Source organism: Ictidomys tridecemlineatus, chromosome 5 (assembly GCF_052094955.1).
Source record: "Ictidomys tridecemlineatus isolate mIctTri1 chromosome 5, mIctTri1.hap1, whole genome shotgun sequence".
Classification (NCBI taxonomy): Eukaryota; Metazoa; Chordata; class Mammalia; order Rodentia; family Sciuridae; genus Ictidomys; species Ictidomys tridecemlineatus.
Genome location: NC_135481.1, coordinates 168,205,167 through 168,220,438, shown reverse-complemented (window position 1 = coordinate 168,220,438; position 15,272 = coordinate 168,205,167). Strand labels below are relative to the sequence as shown.

At 36.8% G+C, this 15,272-nt stretch overlaps 1 protein-coding gene across 2 annotated transcripts in view; it reads left to right on the top strand.

Annotated features, from left to right (window-relative positions):
• Plcb1 (phospholipase C beta 1) overlaps window positions 1-15,272 on the top strand; it is a 710,898-nt gene that overhangs the window by 4,296 nt on the left and 691,330 nt on the right. The gene's annotated exons all lie outside the window — the stretch shown is intronic.

The window sequence follows — 15,272 nt, the reverse complement described above, 5'->3', positions numbered from 1 at the left end:
ACCCCAAACTGCACAAGAAAAGGGAAAGGACCCCTGCCAACCTTGATTTGCCCCTGTTTCCCATTGCCAGGACCCTGTCTCTTTGTCTCATACCCTGTAGAGAAAGGTTTTCATTTGTTTGTTCATTCTCTTCTTCATTCTTACTTTCCAAATTTGGTTCTCCTGATGGGCAGGTTGCTTCATACATCCCCACCTCAGTTTCCTCAACTGTAATGTGTAGATTGCAGTATTTCCCTCCTCCCCAAACAGTTGTTAAGGTTTCAGCAGAGAAAGCATATATGTCACTTTGTGTATGGCCTGACACACAGGAAACCCTCAATAAAATGTTCTTTTAAAAAGTTATTGTCCCCTAAGAGAATCATGAATTTTTGTCAAGTCAGGGTCAGGTGCTTTTAATGTATTCATGGGAAGATCCAGATCTTTCTTCTATTCCCTTTAATTTGTATTTTGATTTTTATAGGTTATAATTTAGAGAAAACCAATCAGTTTTTTTAACCTCTTTTAAAAATTTCAGATGGGTCATGGAAAATGAATCTACATAATTCAAAGGAGGACCCACTCTTTTTTAAGCAAGTCAGTTTGCAAATTATTTAGAAGTTTTATTCCTATTTAAATTATGTATCTATTTCTCTGTCTCTCTTTATATATAAATGTATCCCCCACACATACTTAACCTATATATAATCTTAAATCATATTTCCTGTTTCTCAAAGATAATCTAACACTCAAATGTCATAATTGCTAGACTAAGTTGTTTGAGAAAAAGTTTGAAGAAGCCCAGAGGTTTGGATTTCCATTAATTCCCTTTAGGCTTGAAATAAGAACTCCCTACCCCTAATTAAAACAGAAAAATTGACGAAGGCAGCATTCTACAGAAAAGCTTAGTTAGAACTTTTACATTATATGGAATCTGCTGTTCTGGTTTCTAAAACGATTACAAGATAAGATGACAATGACTGAAGACTAAGGAGGGAACAGAGGGGAAGGGTTCCTGAGGTTGGAATTCCGCAGCATTCCCTTTGGAAAGGTTATGGGAAATAGGGAACAGACAGCTGAGTTGGAAGTGGGTGGATGTAGATTGGGGTACGCACAGAGGAGGAGTTTGACTGGAAGTTCAGCAGGTGCCTTCTAGAGAGCCACTTTAGTAATATACCCACATATGTCCATGTTCAAAGAGTTTGGGGAATTTTTCATTGACAGTAATTACTATAATCTAAATGTAAAAATATAACTTTCTCTGAGTCAATAAAGGTGTGTTAAGCCTTTTATCAGAGTGTAACATGTATACAGCCAAAGGAACCAGCTGTGTGTCTGGCTGGATCGGTTTTCACAAAGTGAGCATTCAGCTTCATCAACACAAGATCAAGAAACCAGAAGTCACCTAGGGCTCCTTTCCAGCCCCTGCCCCTCTCCCGGGGTCACCTTTATCTTGATTGCTAACACTAACATCTGTTTTGCCTATTTAGACCTGTTTTGCCTCTAATAGGCCTATTTTTATATTGAATGAAAGCTAAACCAAATCTCTTAAGTCTAAAGCATTTTTATTATTGCTGAATTTAACCCTCTTGATCAGTAAGGACAGAAGTGATTTGTTTTTGATTTAGATGGCCCTTGATTAGGTCCTTCTTATCTGTGCTAAGGTGAAGTCTGAGAAGTATAGCAGGTGCAGTCAGTGCCCCAAAGGAGGAAATGGTTAAGCAAAGCTCTAGTGATTTAGCAAGGAATCGTTATGCCTTTAGGCTGTTATTGGCATGGTACAACAGATTCACAGATTTGTATAGTGCCACTGCCCGAGTATACTTTTCTCCCATGGAGTTTTTTTATTTCTCTTTTTGAGTGCTGGGGACTTAAGCCAGAGCCTTGCCCATGTTCAGCACATAAGCACATGTTCTTCCCCGAGCTGTATCTCCAGCCCTTTTTATAAAAAGTCAGTTTAAATACTTTTATTTTTACATTTTAAAAACTGAAGTGAAATTCACCTAACACAAAATTAATCATTTTAATGTAAAAAAAATTCAATAATGGCATCCTGTGTACTTACAATCTTGTACTAACAACATCCCATCCAGCTCCCAAATACCTTATGTAGACATTGCCAACCTATGGTGCATTAAGGTAATTTGCTCTGGCTATTAGCATATCTTGAATGTGTCCCTTGAAATTTTAGCCTATCAATAAATAGCTTCAAATTATATTTACCTGCAGTGATATTTAAATGGAACAAGAACATTTTGCTTTTTTTTTGACGGTGAACTTGGTAACCTGTGGTTAAATGCTTCCTTATCAGAATTGTTTCCTGTTATCATGAGCAATAAGTACCAGCAGAAATGGAATGGGATTGATTGTGAATTGTTAACTAACGCTGTGGGTCTCCACTTAAATAACAAATCCTTGGTAACTGAAAACGTTAGTTTTCCTGTTACCTGACCTTCTGTTAGGTTCATGCAGCCTTTCAGATCCAATCATAAATTCCATATGCTCAGACAGAGCTCACTGTCTATTTCACCTAATCCTTGCTCAGTCTATTCCATGTCTGATCTCCTAATCAGACCCATGTGCCCCTCTGTCTCAGTAGGCAAGGAACTAGAGACGTATTTCTGGGGTTATTTACTCACATGATCCTAAAGAAGCCATCAATTTTTGTAGAAATCTAACTCAAATAGCATATAAAGGATGGTTAGGCTCTTTAGGACTCTGATTCCCCTCTGATCTCTTTTAAGGTCTAAAATTTGATTTTTTTTTGTTATGTGTTATTTTCAATTTTAGAAATTTTTAATTTCATTTTACTCTGGAAAGAATGTGTAGGTATATATGTTAATTAATATTGACTAAATCTATGTTGGTATCAAGAAACTAAATTATTATATATTGGGAAGTAGACTACCATATAAAATGAAAAAAAAAGGTATGTGGTACTAAAGCAGAATTAAAAACATCCTGCATCTGCTTTTCATTTTGAGGGCTTTTTTAGTTCAGTGTTTTGTTTCTTTTTATTGCATTGAACTTTTGTAAGAAGTTTGTGGAAAAAGGGATTAGTTAGTAAAGGAAGCATTTTTACCTGAACAAGTCATATTCTCTGTCAATACACAGCACTTATACCTAGAAGATTAAGATATTATTATGCCATTAAAAATCAAATTTTCTTTGGAACTTGTCTATGAAATTAGGTATTAGATATTTAGTTTTGATTCATTTCATAAAAGAGGTCATATGAACTGGGAGTGCTGGTACATACCCGTAATTCTAACCACTTGGGAGGCTGAAGCAAGAGGATCACAGGTTTGAGGCCAGACTCAGCAACTTAGTGAGACCCTCAATGACTTGGAAATAAGTAAACAATAAAAAGAACTTGGGATGGGGCTGTCGCTGTAGCTAAGTGGCAGAGTGCTTAGCTAGCACATGTGAGGCACTGAGTTAGTTCCTTAACACCACATAAAAATAAACAAATAATGGCATGCTGTCCATCTACAACTACAAAAAATTTAAAAAAAATAGGAGATATTGTTCAGTGGTGAAGCTCCCTAGGTTCAATTCCCAATACTAAAAAAAAAAAAAAAAAAAAAAAAAAAAAAAAGCCACATGAATTTAAAAGGGAGTTGGTTAGAAGCCCATAGAATAAGTCCACAATTGGTCCAGTAGATTGAAAAAAAATTTAAGGAAGCTAACCATGATCTTGGGTGTGCTTTGTTGAATGTGGTTGAGTCTTTGCATCTATTCCTACATCTCAGGCCTATTTTTAAAAACAAAGCCTGGACATCTAAAGCTACATTTATCAGAATCCTTTGAGGCTAATATTCTACCTGCAAATTAAATTCTACTAAATGGATGCCTGGGCATAAAATTTGGAGGGCAGAGATGTGAAATAGGCCACTCTCCCCCATCTTTTGGGTTGTTTCTGCAGATATGTGAGAGACTGAAGAAGTAGCATCTTCTGTAGTAAATCTCCATTGCTTCCAAGAGCCTCCTGTGAGAGTGGCTACTCCCTATTTTCAGGTTACTCTTCCTGTGATTCTTTTGGACCCTCATAGTTCTTTCTTGATTTCTCACATTCCTGAATGTGGTGGTGGCAAGAGCTGTCCTCAAAGGTCAGAGCTGTGGTGTTCTGGGGTCATTCATGGAGACCCAACCTGAAGCCCATTTCTAGAACCTTCCCATCATTTGATCAATTGCTTATTTGATTGTTTTAAGTCCCTTTATGTTCAAAATTCAAGAAAGTTTCTGCTTCCTGCATCTAAAGTGTGCTGGATATGGACTTTTATGGCTCTAGAACTTCATGACTTTTAGTCTTCACATGATAGTAATCATCTAAACAATCTATATAATCTCTCTCTACATTTGGGTAAAAATGGAGTTTTGCTATAATGTTGGCTCTAGAATTCAGTATCCAGGATGAGTCTTTGTGGCAGGCACTTATCCTTGTAAAAAACTAGTTTTTATTAACATTCACTCCATTTAGTCATGGAACCTACCTTGGGTGGTGGGAAAAAGCAACTGTTGCTACCATTTGACACAGTGAGCTATGACTTGCTTCAGGACACAAAATTATCAGAGTCAGAATCAAAATTTAAAAGTAGATCTTAGAGTTAAATTCAAGACCCTTTACTATCTACCATGATGTCCCCAAACAGGATCCTTTTGGTAACAGAACATTTTTAAAAGAGTTCAAATGAACGCAAGTTGAAAGATTCATTGACTTTTCTAAAGAATCTTCCTGATTTTAAGATTTACACAAATGAAGCTTAATGGCTACGTATACACCTCTTTTGGCTAGTGCTTTCAAATAGCTCTTTGCATGGCATATATTCACAAAGTCAATTTTTGTGTACACTATGCAGGATTTAGGAATGTGGGAAAACTTCCTCACTGCTTTGAGATACAGAGACCAGTGCATGAATGATCTAGAGTCTTTACAGGTGTTCTATGTCCATCAGTCGGTGTGGAAGCATGCCTATGGAATGTTGGAGAATGGTGTTAAAACAAAGTTCATTTTTGTTCACTGCTAAATAAGTGACATGTATTGCATATGCTGCAACACTTTATACACTTCCCAAGATACTTGGAAATATTCTTTTTGTCGGGTTGTTATTAAGGTTGGTCTCATGGCTTCTTATGGAAATCGTGGATCATGGAAGATGGTAGACCAAAGGAAGTATAGAGGATCAGTCGCTTGCTCCCAGGCAAGGTACAGAGTGACTTGGAACACAATGTAATGTTCATCTTGGAGAAGATAAAAGAGTTATCTGAGATAACTCAGAGACTAGATCTAGATTGCCAGTGACGGGAGTGAGTATGCCTTGTCTGCATTACACCTATTTGAGGTCTTCGGGGAGGCTCTAGCGTTGTATAATTTATTGGCTTTCCCCAGGAGAACCACAGGTCTGGCACATGGTAGGTGCTGGTATTCCCTCTTGTTAGTGGAATGAATGAAAGAATGGTTTGGTATGTGTCTAGCTCATAGTGGGTGCACATAGGGGAACACACAGACTTGAGGGAGACCTGGAGGATGGGCATATTGACAGGAGACCTTCATGACCTTGGCTGTGTCATGTGATTTTGGTTGTAAAGCATACTTTCTATTCCAAATGAAATCTCCCAGAATCCTGAGGGACTTTATGGCCTTCTTAAATAGAGTTTCTCTGTGTGTGTGTGTTTGAGAAACAAAATGTTCATTGGCAACACAAAGTTAACTGTTGTCTCAGTGCTGATTTCCTTTAAGGCCTAAATACAGCTTAAGGTTGAGTGTGTACTCAACGATGATGCTATATTGATTGAAAATTATGGTCCTTTGTGTATTTACGTTTCTTGTGACTCTTACCAGTGACTCCATTTTTCTTTTAAAAAAAGATGCTCATACATACATTCGATGAAAATTGTCCTTCAAGAAATTCAGAATTGTTGAGAGCGACAACCAAAGGTTGACCCGAATGAGAACATTCTATCACAATAATGAATCACAAAAAGAAAAATGAATGGATTACTCTTATTGATAAAATGAGAAAATTAGCAAGGAAAGGCCTATAGTTTTACAACTTTACTTATAATAAATTTTCCACTGTGGTTTTCCCTCTGTATAGAAGCAATGGAAGCCAGTGGAACAACATTTAACTTCCTCCCGTCCCCAGCCCTTGTTCATTGTACTTGACCCATTCTATCCTTCCACCTGCCCTTTTCCTGAGAGAGCACTTTACCATTTATTTAAGCTTGGAGCCCATCCTTCCTGGCATCTCTGAATCCTGGCTTTATTATTCTCCACCATTACCTCCCTCTCTTTTGACAGTACTTAAGTTTTCCCTCTGTTGCCACTCTCCAGAGAACATAGCAATATGCCTGCATTAGTCTACTTCCCTCTACTATGACAAACATCCAAGATAACCAATTTATAAAGAGAAAAGATTTATCTAGACTCACAGTTTTGGAAGTTTCAATCCATCATTGATTGGCCCTATTGTGTAGGATGCACACTACTTCATGGCAGGAGCATGTGGTAGAGCTCCTGACCAGGAAAGGAAAGAAGAGAAGGGAATGGGGTCCCACAGTCCCCTTTGGGAGTATAGCCCCAGTGACCAAATGACCTTCCAGTAAGCTTCACCTTCTGAAGGCTCCATCATCTCCCAACAAGGTCACTCTAGGGATCAAACCTTTAACACATGGGTCTTTGGGAAACTTTTAAGACCTAAATTATAGTGAGATCATTATTCATAAAAGCCTTAACATAAATCCATCACAATGCTCCCCAACCTTTCTTCCTCCTTTACTTACTGCCCTCTTTCTCTTCTCTTTCCCTGTACAAGGAAAGGGTAATTTCTATTCATTGTCTCACTATCTATGCTACCCACTCTTTATCCCTTCCAAGCCTTATTTTCCTCTCACCACTGCTTTCAAATTGCTCTTGCCATTTCTTACACTGCCTTCAAAATTTCTCTTGCCATTCCATGAAATAACTTGCTAGGTGCCAATGGCGATTGATATTTTTCACAGTCCACCTAGCTTCTTTTTCGGCAGTACTCTTCCACTCGTCCATTCAAACCATTCAGTATTCATACCTTATAAATTTATTGATACCTCTTATATGAGATATTACGGTAGTATTATGGACTTATGATGATAAATGGTTTGGTTCTTGTGCTCATGGAGTTTTTCTTTCACCAAGGGAGATAGAGAGATAGATGGTAGACCAATAGAGGTATAAATATTTTATTGTAATTGTGATAAGTGCTACATAAAAAAAAAACATAAAAAAAGTGTGCAAGTGATTATAAGAACCATGGAAAGTTTCCTTGGAGAAATTCTATTTATGAAAAGACCCGACTCGTAAGTAGGACTTGGGCCAATATAAGAGAAATGTGTCCTGCTGAGGGAACATTCCAAGCAGTCAAGGAGCAGAAGACTTTGAAGGCAAAAGCAGGATAAGCAAATGGGGCATGCAGCTCAAGTAATGCTATGTGGATAGCAAGAGAGTGCCTGTGTACTGCCTCAGACCTGGCAGATTTTTGGACTTATCATAACATTAACAGGAGACCATTCAACTTGTGGTTTCTCAGTTTTGACACTACTGACATTTGGAGCCAGACAATTCTTTGCTGTGTTGTTCTAACTTGTGTATTATGGGATGTTTAGCGACATCCTTGGCCTCTACTCACAAGATGCCAGCAGTAAAACCCTCAGTTGTGACAATCAAAATTGCCTTTAAACATTGACAAATTCCCCAAGGTGCAAAATTGCTCCCAGTAATAAAATGATATGATATACTATCAATTGATTTTTAAGTATCAGGCTACTTCTCATTCTCACTATCTTGTTCTCACACGGAGACTCACAGAGACCACACACACACACACACACACACACACACACATGCACACAGGGCCAAGTAAGTACATGAAAAGATGTTTAACATCATTAGTCACCAGATGAATGCAAAATTATGACCACAATGAGATGTCACTTTACACCCACCAAAGCTATATCTCACTGAAATGACCAGTTTTCTCATCCAGGAACTCATGAGGCAATAAGAAGCTTGATTGATGGGGAATCAGGAATTTCACTTTGTTCCCTGGTTTGGCATCTGGTAGATCTGGCCTGACACTGGAAGAAGCATACTTCCAACTTTTCCCCATATTCTTTTAAAAGGATTTTTATCCTTTTCAGTAAAAGACAAGTATCTTTTTTTCAGGGGGGTGTGTTATTTATATATATTAGGACACCAGAATGCATTACAATTCTTATTATACATATAAAGCACAATTTTTCATGCCTCTGGTTGTATACAAAGTATATTCACCCCAATTTGTGTTTTATACAGGTACTTTGGATAATAATGTCCATCACATTTCACAATCTTAATCATACTTCTTTCCAATGTTTTACATCCTCTACTCTGGAATTTCTTGCCTCCTGTGCTTTATTTTAAGAAATTTCAGACTAGATACACCCCTAGAGGAAAATGCTCATCAATGTTGATGCATATGGAAATTTCACTTGGCTGATCCTAACTTAGCACTCTAATATGTAAGACAGTCCTCATTGTGTTGTTATTTCATAGTCAGTGCCTTATGGCTTATGTTTGATGGACATCCACTTTGGTATTCAGTTACCCTTAGACTTCTTCCTTACATAGCATTTTCCTCTGGTGTATCTATTGCCATATTTTCCTTAATGCTTCCTAATATAAATTTTGGGCAATCCCAAGATTTTTATTTTCCTTGTTAAATCTGTAATATTGATTAGCTTAGAAACACAGGTCTATTTATGTAAGTTCTCTTGTAATAGTATAAACACATAAACATTGCTGGGAATTCAGAATTGTGGTTGATCTTGGTCAATAGACCTTTGACAGTGGTGCTAAGGAGTGCAATGTGGATCCGGGACTGATCCTTGACATTAGATTTGAGGTCTAGGGCTATATTTTGTATTTTATTAGGACTGCCATAACAGACTGGGTGGCTCGCATGATAGGAATTTATTTTTCCATAGTTCTGGAGTCCAGAGTCCAGGATCAAGGTGTCAGCAGGGTTACTTTCTTCTGAGAGCCATGAAGGAAGCATCTGTTCCAGGCTTCTCTTCTTGCTTTGTAGATGGCTGACTTCTCCCTCTTCTTTATTTTAGTTCATTAGAGTTTCAGAGGTCTCAGGAGTACCCTTCTAAGATACATCCCAGTGACTCACCTCCTCCTTGCTGAGCCCCACCTGCCTACAGTGACCACCTAGTCCGTCCATTCCAAGTAAGAGTGATCTGAGAGTCAGTCCAAAACCCACAGCGCATTCCTTAGTGCCACTGTCAGAGGACTCTTGGCCAACTTTGACCACAGTTCTGACTTTACAGTGATTCTTGTGTCTTTATACGATTATAAGAGAACACATAGACACATGTGCTTCTAGACTAATCAATGTATGGGTTTCACCAAGAAAATAAAAATAAAATCAAGGATTCAATAATTTAACCTTTGAATATTCCTGTGGAAACACAGGAGCTTTTGGGGATGCCTCATATCCAAACCATAACACCTTATCTTCAAATTAATACAGTCACACTTTGAAGTTATAACACCTGGACATGTGATTCAGCGGGGGAGGAGGTGAACCATTCAATTCTTAGCATTCCTCTGCCTGGTAAAGTGTGTCTCAGATGGCAGTAACATGATAACTGTTATTAGATGTTTGAAGAATTGAAACTTAAAAGTAACTAGATTTATTTTGTAATATTTAGATGTTAAAAATTAGATGATAGCTGTATACACGAGGAGGGAAAAAGCTATCTAGTTGGAATTGTCTGAGGAGAACTAAGTTTGTTTAGTGAGAAAGATTTCTCTGTTAAGGTGAGTCCTCAGCAAGGAGGTATACTGCCTTATAGAAATATCATGCAAGCCACATAGGACACTTAAAGTTTCTAGGGGATGAAGTTGTGGCTCAGTGGTAGAGTGCTTGTCAGGCATGTGTGGGGCTTTTCTAGTAGTCACTTAAATCAGTAAGAAACAGGTGGAATGAATTTTAATAATTTATTCTATTTAATAATGTGTATGTTTTAATGTGCAAAAAATATAAAAAATTATTAATGAGGTGTTTTAAATTCTTCCTTTCTTTCTCATTCTTTGAACTCTTTCAACACATCTTAGTTCCAGAAGCCACAAATCAAGTGCTCAATAGCTCCAGGGTTGTCACATGGATTTTGCATTGGAGACTGTATTCCCAGTGGGATAGGGAATGTTAGCTTTTTTGCTACTGTGACTAAAAGATCTGACTAGAATATTTTTAAAGGAGAAAAAGTTATTTGAGGGCTCATGGTTTTGAGGTCTTAGTCCATAAAAGGCTGGCTTCATTCCTCGGGGCTCAGGGTAAAGCAGAACATCATAGTGGAAGTGAATGGCAGGGAGAAGCAGCTCTCATGCTGATCAGAAAGCATAAAGAGAGAGAGGGTCTCCATTCACCAGATACAAATATACACCCCAAAGCCGTAACCCCAATTCCTTATCTACTCCAGCCACATCCCACCTGCCTCCAGATACCACCCAATTAATCCCATCAGGGATTAAGTCACTGATTAAGTTAAGGCTACAACCCAATCATGTCTCCTCTGAATTTTCTTGCATTGTCTCACTCGTCAGCTTTTGGGGGACACCTCACATCCAAATCATAACAGCGGGGCCAAGAAAATGGTTCTTGGGGGACAAACGTATCTTTTCACTTTTTTTAAAATAAAGCCCAGATATACATGCAACATATAAACAGATATTTAGGATATCTATAATATTAAAATTTCATGAGGGAGGACCAGGAAAATAAATATATCTATAAAGACTCCTTAGTGTGGCAATAATGACAATATGTTGAGATGAATTGGTAGAGTGCATGTATTTGTAGGTTTGCTTTCCATTGTAGCTTAGCTAGATTTCCCTCAGCAAGTTATTTAGCCCAAACCTTGGTCTATTAATATGTAAAATGTGACTTATAAGAACTACCTCTTCAGTTATTATATGTACAGTCATGTATTTAATGGTGGGGATCCATTATTTTGAGAAATGTGTCCTTAGAAATATTGTTGTTGTGAGAACATCATAGGGTGTATTACACAAACCTAGACAGTATAGCTTAATATATAGTTGGCCACATGATGCAGCCATTTGTTCCTAGGCTACAAACCAGTACAGCATGTTACTACAATGAATAGTATAGACAACTGTAATACAGGGCAAGTATTTTTTGGGTCTAGACACACCTAAACATTAGACAGGTACAGTAAAAATACTAAGGAATAAGACTTTTCCAGCTTCATTATAATCTTACAGGACCTACATAATATACAAGGTCCATTGCTGACCAGATTGTTAGGTGACACATGACTGTACCAGAGGAGAAAATCCATGGGGCGGTAGAGAGGGAAAAGGAAAAGAAAATGGGGGGGGGGGATTCTCATGAACATTGGAAAATTAGTAGAGTAGAGGAAAGGAACCAGGGGAGCATGGAGGGAAGGGAAAGGGGAAATACTGGGGAATGATATCAGCCAAGTTTATATATAAATAAATAAATGGAGTTTATTGAAATTCATGGAGTTGCAGTAAATAGCAGTAGAGACGGTAAGGTAGCCTTCTGTCTTCAATTGACTTCATGGAATTTATACTGTTCCGCACAGACAGAATCCAAAGTACTTTCAGGTGTATCCTTTTTTCTTCTTTTTTTAAAATTTTGTTTTATCTGTTCTTTTTAGATATACATGACAGTAGACAGTCTTTTGACATATTACACATACATGGAGTGTAACTTCCCATTCTTGAGGTTGTACACAATATCAGCTAAATCACACTATTATATTGTGTACATGTGTGAATACGTAAAAACAGATCCCAACATTATGTACAACTATAATGCACCAATAAAAAATATGGGAAAGAAAGAAAATCCATGGGAACGCCACACCACAGTGACTAACCTAGAACAAATGTTAAGGATGGGTCCATTGTTATTCTAACAGGGATTTTTGTAAAAAAAAAAAAAAAATGTATGCTGGTATTAGGAGGAAGTTTTGGTCACTAATGCCTTTGGTAGTTTTTCTCAGTTTCTTTAGGATTTATCATTGATTTATATCAGTTAATTGATAAGAACATTTTTATTATAATAAAGAGCTACAGGCTTTGGTAATGTTAATGTGATCCAGATGAGTATTTTTCTTGCTGAAATGTTTGTCATTTTTTAAGGTTTTGTGGAAATTGTTTACTTTGTTTCTTTCTCTCTCTCTCTCTCTCTCTCTCTCTCTCTCTCTCTCTCTCTCTCTCTCTGCTTATAAAAAGAAAAAACCTCTATTAACTGGATAAAATGGGAAACTTGAATAGATCAATAATAAAAAACAAAATTTAAACTTTTGATAAAGATTTATTTCCACAAAATTCTAGAACAGCACTGTAGTCACCCTTATGTTTTAACATAGAGGTGATATCTTGCGGAAATTACAATTTAAAATTAATAGTACTTTTGAAGAATGATTGTAATCATGTAGGAGCTATTACAGGAATATAAGAATACTATTTTAAAATATGTTAATAGATCAAATCAATAACTTAAAAAGTATGAAATTCAGAAATTCCTTTACTTTGTTTCTTGACTGCCCTTTACGGGCCTGAAGACTTTTTGAACATTGTAAATAGTAGCTTCTTATCATTATATGAGTCTTTGCTATTGATGATATAGGGATGGTAAATTAGTTCCTTTCAGACAAAAAATAGTAAGCATAAAATTACTGTACATCATCCACTATTACTAACTTAAGACAGGTGTGTTTATTCTATTCTTTTTCTAAGGCAGACATTGATTGGAAAAATACCATATAGCTTTAAATAGGCAAAAAGGAGTTCAATTCTGAGAGACAGTGTACTTAAAAGATACTCATTTACCTACATTTTAAGCTAATAGATCCTTGAATATTTACATTTTCATAGTTCAGACCCAAAGTTTCACCCACCGTAGGCCTACATCAATGGTTCTCAAAGTATGGTCCCTGGACCACTAGCATCAGCATTACTTTAGCTTATTAGAAGTGCAGACACTCAGATTCCATCCAAAATATAGTAAATGGAAGATGGAGAAAGGGCCCATCAACGTGCTTTAATAACAGCTCAGGAAATCTGATTCATCTGAAGATTTTAGAATGGCCATCTTGTGGAATACACCTCTCATTAATATTAATGGTGAGAAAAAATAAATAAAACATAGACCCTCTGAGGGTTGAGTTCATCCTTCTGTGGTAAGTTACTTCAAGAGTCTTTTCCATCTGTAGTTCCCTTGGGAATGAAGGCTGAATTTGTATTTCAAAGGTTATACATGAGCATAAGTTCTGACAATGTAAAGTACTTTGAGATCTTGGTTGAGTGGCTGCTTTGGTATGGGGAAAATATAGATTATTGCAGCTATGTGGGAAGTAGGAAGAAAAGCAGGTGGAATTGAAAATGGAGATTTGTGTATTTCTGGGTCAAATCCTGCCTTGCATGGCAAGAATGCCAAGTTCCAGCTGATCTTGGAATGTTAGAGGTGATTATGGAGGAAGCAGGCAGGGAGCCCAGATAAATGATCATTTAACAGAGGAACTGTGGCCGGAAGAGTGGGGTCATGAAAATATTGAACAAAGGAGCTCTGATTTGGAAGGAGGAGAAAGAATAAGCTAGAAATAGCAGTATCTGAAACAAATGAGGCAGCCTCATACAGTGTTCCAAGATCTAAATTTGAGCAGTTTTGCTGTGCTTACTTAAATATTTGGTTGTCTGGGATCCTAGCAATGAATTGCTAGGATTTTGATTAGAATCCTGTCAGAAGCTCTGGTAAGAAAAAGAACTGACCTGAAGTTCTAGAAGTAGATATGTGTGCAGCCTGCCAGAGCTCTTATTTTGCCCACCTGTAGAAGAGTAAGTGATGAAACAGGACCAAAAATATTGCTGCAATTTATTGGAAATATTGCTGTGAACTGTTTTGCATGCAATATCATGGAAGAAGCCTAAAATAATCTTTAAATTACCCTTTCATTAGAATATCAGATTTGTTTCCAAATGTCTTTTTTTCTTGACATTTAAAAGTGATCTTGAAAATTAAAAACCCTAGCATAATTGTGCTGAATCCTAACAGAACAGTTCTCATAAAAAATATTTTTCAAACTGCATGTTAAGGATATCAGGATAAAACAGGATGGCAGTTCCTCGAATTATTAAACATAAAAGTTCCATAGGATCCAGCAGTTCCACTTTTGGATAGATACTGAGAATAACTGAAAGAGATATTTGCACACCTATGTTCTTAGCAGCATTGTTCACAATTGCCAAAAGGTGGAAACAGTGCAAATGTGCATTTACAGAGGAAGGGATAAATGAAACATGATGTACACATAAAATGGAATGTGCTTTCAATGTTCTTAATGCTATTGGACTGTGTGCTAAAGCTGATAAATTTTACATTAAATATGTTTTACCATAAAAAGTATATCAAGAGAAACTTTTATATTTTAATGCATCTGTTTTACATATAATCAAATACCATAATAATGAACATCTTTATATGAAGGCAGTTGTCTAGATGCTTTACCCCAAATAATCCTGTTTAAATTTCATGCTGTACTTTTTGGTAGGTAATTATTGTCTCTTATTTTTAGTTATGTAAATTTAAGTACCAAGAAAGGACAGGCAAGAATTTCAATCCAAGCGGATAGGCTGCAAATCTGAGTTCTTAGAATAAAACTTAATAGACTGGGCATGGTGACTCACATCTGTACTCTCTGCTGCTTGGAAGGCTGAGACAGGATCATAAGTTCAAGGTGAACTTGGCAGGTCAACAAGACCCTATCTCAAAATAAAAATTTTAAAAGCATTGGGAAGATGGTTCAGTGGTAGAGTGTCTATCATGTGTAAAGCACTTGATGCCCAGTATTGAGAGAAACTTCATTAAAAAAACTTAATAAGTAGATAAAAAACCATGAGTACTGCGTTACTAATCAGAAAAAAAAGAAAATCTCACATTCCAAGATTATCTCTCCAAGTCCCAATTTTCATTGCAAGTTCTTTTGATCACATAAAGGCTATGGCATACTATATAGTTATGATATTCATGAAAAATTGCAAAAACTGGCAATTTATATCTATTTAAAAAATACAATTCCTGCAAAGGCCTGAGTATTTCAGCAGAAAAGTCTGTATCTTGTGACACGCATTTTCTTGTGCAGATGGTATGTCTTTCTGAAAATTGCCAGAAGAAAAGAACACATATTTTAGAAATGTTTGATATTGTAATCACAATGCATGC